Source organism: Athene cunicularia (assembly GCF_003259725.1).
Source record: "Athene cunicularia isolate RWA chromosome 14 unlocalized genomic scaffold, athCun1 chr14_part1, whole genome shotgun sequence".
NCBI lineage: Eukaryota > Metazoa > Chordata > Aves > Strigiformes > Strigidae > Athene > Athene cunicularia.
Window position 1 is genome coordinate 2,053,391 of NW_020799118.1, and position 5,618 is coordinate 2,059,008.

Here is a 5,618-nt window from a genome sequence, read left to right on the forward strand (position 1 = left end):
TCCCCCCCCCCCCCCCAATGCTATTACTGTAAGAGGCAGAGCTGATAGATTTACTTTCTTTGCTGTTGCAGTTTAGGAAAGTTCAAGAAGTCAGCTGTCAGATTCTGGGGCCCTTGCAGGCTAAGGAATTTCAATTTCAAAGTACAAGAGATTGAAGTCTTGAAACAAAAGATCATCAAAGACTAATAATTCCTGACTGTTGCTGGAGCTCTGAAGTGGGTAGGAAGCGGTGCCTCTTTTTAAGGGGCAGTGAGTGTGACAGTGAATCTTGCACTCAATTAATTCTGCGGGGCCATGTAGGATGATAGGAGGGAACTCAGATGTGAACGAACATTTAAGGCCACTGAAAAAGAAAAAAGAAAACCACCACGTGAATGCCCACGAAATTGCTTTCAAAGTAACAGAAGTTCTATGAGAAGTGCTGAATCTCATTTCCCAAGCACCTCGGAAAAGCAGACTGTCTTGGTAAACCTTGCTGTGGGAGAAAGCGTAGAGTGCTTCAGACCACAGCTCCAAGCGTGTGAAATGTTAGCTTGCTGACTCTGGGGTGTATTCAGTTTGGCACACAGATATTGCTAGATGCATGCATATCACCGCGTAAATGACATCGCGTGCGTTTTATGATTAAACTACAGAAAAGTGATACTAGGCAGATTGAAAACTCTGAATTTTCACCTTTGACATTTGAAGTTCTGCCTCAATGACTTAAATGTTCACCTCCCTAAACTACACATTAAGAGTATTTTTCAGCAAAGAAACTATTTGTCACAAAAATTGCAAAACTTCCTATATGGTGACTTTTAAATCTTCTTGTGTTGCTGCTTTCCAAGACAAGCTTTTTCAGCCTGTAGGTTTACTTTGCAGATTTGTTTGTAGGTTCAGTGGATATACTCTGTTCCCAGATGTATTATGTTGCATTTGACTGTATTAAAATGCATTTTTTTTATGTTGCAGGTGATTCTGATCTCTCTATAATAGTAACCTGCCTTTCCTATTTGTTGTTCCACAAAGATTTGTAGCAACAAGAAATTACATGAGCAAAAATATTCATAACATGGTCTTACTGTTGACAAAAGTCTGCAACGATGTGGGGTCAAGGTCTTTCTTTGACCTAAGATTGGAAAGGGACCAACTGTCTGGGATTTTTTTCTTATTAACACCTACATCTTGAAGTCAGTCAGTCAACCATTTTGTTGGTATGTCTTGCTTACATCATGCTGTGCAAATTCTTAATCAAAAGCTAAGTAAAAAGACAAAGTACGTGGCATCAACAGAGCTGCCTCTATAACTGACCCCAAGTTGCTTAAAAGAGCAGACTAATAAAATAATAGATTTGCAACAGCACCTACAGCCTGGCATAAGCAATGCTGAATGACTTCTTTTCATTGCTGTGTCCCACATGTAGCATTTAGATGCTTTCTCTATGTCTAACCAGAGAGGGAAGTAATGTATAGTTCTTCAGGTAATCTTAAAAAAGAAAAAAAAAAAAAACCTGTAAATACCTTGACAGTCCTTGAATCTCTTAGAATTTCCGCAGCCTGTTGACATTTTAGCTAAAAAACCCCAAAAGAGGCCAAAAAAATAAGCATTACTAGTTCAGAAACCTATGCAACTATTCCTTTAAGTCATCGGTGTATATTCTCTCGGATTGTTGGTACAGAAAAAACTTTGATTTTATCAAGTGGTCCCCACTAATTTTCTTTTGACAGAAGGTAAGCCGTATGTTCTACATATGGCCATAAAAGACTCCTGCTTTTTATTGCAACTTGATAGCCATGCCAAAAAAGCCACAAAACCTCCAGATTTCTTTCATCCGAACTTGGCTTGTTGAGAATTAATTCTTTTCTCAGATGCTGGCCTTGAGCTACTTGCTGTTAGCGGGTGTGGAAAGGGGGTGGAAATGGTGTTTCCCCAAAGCGATGAAGCGTGTTTAGCTGGCAGCAGGGTGGATTTCTGCAGGGGACGGATGGGGCAGAGATGGGGAGACAGAGTTGGCAGAGCTCCTGCAGCAGGCAGGGTGACTTTTGAACAGAGCAGGAGATAAACCTGTTCTTCGCACTTGGCAGTGGAAATAAGAAGGAGCTTTCCCTGGGCGTGGGAAAGGACCTTGCAGCGTTTGTTTTAACTGCTGCCACACTGAAAGCAAGATTTGAGAAAAGGACTGGCCCTTCAGGGATATCATGGGCACTTGGTGGTTTTGTTTGCAATTTAATCTCTCTCCCCTAGTAAATCCGAGTAAATCTCTCTATTTTAAGTTATTACTGACTTAGAATCTAAGTCAGTGGTTCGTGCTCTTGCAAAAACCTGCCCTGAGATATTATAAGCGAGTGGTGTTTGTTGGTGTGCTTGCTTTAAGGAAAAAACAAAAAAGAAGAAGAAGAAAAAAAAAAAAAAAAGGAAAAAAGGGGAAAAAAAAAAAAAAAAGAAAGAAAGAAAAAAAAGAGCTTAATCTCCAGAGTGAAAGTGATTTAGGATCCTATTGCATTGTGTGACGTGTTTATAGGATAATATGTGAATACACGTTTCTGCAAGATACGCTTCGAATTAATGACACCTTGCACTTGAATGGTGACCTGAAAGAATTTATTGTATTTTCTTCTATGGGTCGAGTGTTTTGCAGTGGCAAGATGTCCTAATCAATAGGAGCTGCCTTTAGCTTCTGGGAGGTGAGTCAGATCCAAGCTTCTCAGGACAGAAATTACAAGAACAGTTACTGAAGACATATGGCTTTAGCAAAGGCCAATGGTGGATGTCGGTAGGAATGCTCTTCCAGATTGAACCGTCTGTGGCTCGTGGGAAACGCATACGTAATTACACGGAACGGTGGCTTATGTGTTATACATACACTGACACACGCGGGGTGTGTTTTGCTTCTCACTCGGAGTTTGAAGCTGAAGCGCCAGCTTCTTTGACTACTGAGGAAACTGTGCCAGAACGCCAGTGAAACTTCTCTCCAGCACACTTAGTAGCGGGCTGCTGTGAAGCAAGCAAAAAATAGTCTGGGCATAGCGCTGTGCTAATCTGGCTATATTGCTCTCAAAATGAAGTTAGCTTGAGTACAGCCAGCAAGGGAGCTTGGATGTATTTCCATTGTATTGCAAGTATGAAAATAGATGGTACCCAACAGAAAAGAGAATTTATATCCTGTATATCAGTAGATTTCCCCAAAACATCACAAAGGGCAAATTACTCAAGAACTTTAATCAAGTGACTGAGTTTGTTTGGATTAAAAACCTTTCAGCTCTTATTTTCACTCGGCTCCCATGTTTGTGTGATTGCTTCAATTTGCATTTATGGGCCTAACATATTGAAGCATCAGCACTCACATCTAAAATCAGCAGTGTTAAGACTATGCACTAGGAATTTTTATTTAATCAAAATACTAATTTAAAAAAAAAAAAATTTAGCCAGTGAAATAATGAGAGAATACCAAGGAGCAAACAGGCCACTTCATTTTTAAATCTTCCCCTGCCACTGATGTCTATGGGAGACATTACATTCATTTATTTTCTTTATCAAATTATTGCTTTTGCCTTTGGACTGGAGGGAAAAATAAACCACTCACCTTGCGTGGCTGTACTGAGGACAGCAGCATTCATTGCTACAATGGCTTTTGGGGTGTTTGTTTAAAGGACTGGTAATAAGGGGCGAAATAAGCCACTTTTTCAAATCCTTTCAAGTGAGAAAGGAATAGTTTCTGTGATTGTCTGTGTAATGCATCGTTGCCCTCTTCCATTTTACTGCAGTGATAACTGCTTACGCAAGATCTGTGCAGTAGTGATACAGCTGGTATATGAAACTGTAGAAGAGGAGTTCCCGGTTTTATTTTAGCCAAGTATCAGAAAACGGGGCAAACAGCTGCTTGGGCAAGTCTAAATGTCATAGTAGAGGCCACCACAGCATGGAGGAGCATCTCTGATACAGAAGCCCTTGCAGGTGAGTTGGAGAGATACGAGGGCAGACTACAGAGCTGCCGGCACCGTTCCCTGCACTTAGAAATGGTGAGTCATCATGAATGAAAAATAGCATCAGTAGCATGGGGTGCCAAGATTTATGACGAGCTGTTTTGCCTGTCCAGCAGTGCCAAGAATGGAGTCTCGCTCTTCTCGGTTGTCCCAGGGTCTATCCAAAAGCTGTGGAGCCGATTGAGTTTATAATAGTTGAGTTACACCTTCTTCTCCCCTATTATTTTATTTTCTTACCTGTCTGTGGATAATAGCAGCGATGTTGTGTACCAAGAAACCTTGCATTTGAGGGAATGTTGCTGATCCCTGAGGTGAGACTCCCCTGGTCTCAAAAATGCATTTTTTTCAGGTGGGTCAGACTGGAGGTATATCAGAGATTCCCTCACCTGAAATGTGAATGGATATTGATTGAATAGAATATCGTATTTGATCTGTATGTTTTGCATCATTTGCAGTGAATTTGTATGCAAAGGTGATGTTTTAGTGCAACAGCACTTAAACGATAAAACTTTCAAAAAGTCGTAATTCATTCCTTTGTGCAACAGCCATAATGCTATCCATTGCACAGGCAAGCCCTCTCTAACATGGAGAATTTGTAGCAAAGTGGGGTTTTTTTTTAGCCCTTGAAATGAATCAAGTGCTTTCTAGCCCTTTAAAACACTGTATGTGAGCATATTACAAAAGAAACGCCAAGCATGGCGTTTTTGAACAGTTCCACTCCATCAAATCCAATATCCCCATCTTTGAGTGCTTTAGGGAAAAACAAAACAAAACAACTAAAAACCAAAACCAAAACCCAATGAATTTCAGATGGATTGTATGAGTGTCCGGAATCGGGTGTTTAACCCAACAAAAGGCTTGTTGATTATTCCTTTCTTCATGCATATTGCAAATAGCACAGCTAAACTGAAGCAGGTATGGGATTCAGAATCGATTCCTTATTGCAAAATCACCCACAAAGTGGAAGTTTGGGAGGGAGATCCAGAAGGACTTGAGCCAATGCTAACTCAGAGTTGTTATTCTTTTTGGCTTTAGAAAATGATTCAAACCGATTCCCTTGTCTCAGAAAGTTGCAAGGCTTTGTGCTATAGGTACCCACCCTCAGCTATGCCGTGGCAGGGAGTGGGAAATGCTCGTGCATCCTTCCTGTAAAGAAAAAGCCAGTTATGAGATACACTGTGAAACGGGTGGTGCCCAGAGCTTTGGGGTGTGTGAAATGAAAAATCTTGGGAAATTCTTATTTGCATCTTCAGTGCTGTCAGATCCTACAGCCTGCAGTGAATAGATGATCTGCAGCCTGATGTGCTTCTGCTTGCAGCTACGGCGTGAGCACAAAAGGGTACATTCAGACAAATAATAAGAAAAAAAAAAAAAAAAAATTGGGGGGGGCGGCACAAGGAATTCTTATGCTAAAGATGAGGATTTTCTGTCTGCGTCCACAAAATAGAAAATATCTCGCAGAGTTAAAATAACAGAAAAGGTTATTCATGGTAGGTTTGTAGAGTTACTTTTTGACTAAGACTTGGTGATAGAAGTATGTACATGAATGCAGTTGATAATGTTGGCAATGCGGAGTAATGTTTGCAGTAGGAATGAGGGGACTTGGCTATTTAGTCCGATCTGCTGTTGATTCACCGTGTCAGATTTGATCAG